Genomic DNA, 215 nt, shown 5'->3' with positions numbered 1-215 from the left:
CTCCACGTGTGTCGACTCTACGAATCCAACGAGTCGACGGAGTGGTAGACTGCGCGAATCGGATAAGTCTACGCGGAGGTCGACTTTACGAATCCAACAAGTCGACGCAGTGGTACTCAGGATGTAGACTTTACGAATCCAATAAGTCTACGCGTATGTCGACTTTACGAATCCAATAAGTGGACGGAGCGGTATCGAGGAATGTCGACTTTACG

General features: G+C 49.8%; 2 protein-coding genes across 3 annotated transcripts in view; both read right to left on the bottom strand.

Moving 5' to 3' along the window:
• The window catches only part of LOC116852819, an 86,568-nt gene that overhangs the window by 21,604 nt on the left and 64,749 nt on the right, over nucleotides 1-215 (bottom strand). The window lies entirely within an intron of this gene.
• LOC116852820 overlaps nucleotides 1-215 on the bottom strand; it is a 5,717-nt gene that overhangs the window by 4,751 nt on the left and 751 nt on the right. The gene's annotated exons all lie outside the window — the stretch shown is intronic.

The sequence above is a fragment of the Odontomachus brunneus genome, unplaced genomic scaffold (assembly GCF_010583005.1).
Source record: "Odontomachus brunneus isolate Ranch 3 - 2012 unplaced genomic scaffold, Obru_v1 Obru_scaffold_257, whole genome shotgun sequence".
Classification (NCBI taxonomy): Eukaryota; Metazoa; Arthropoda; class Insecta; order Hymenoptera; family Formicidae; genus Odontomachus; species Odontomachus brunneus.
Note: the sequence above shows the minus strand (reverse complement) of the source record. Positions and strands in the feature narration are given on the sequence as shown.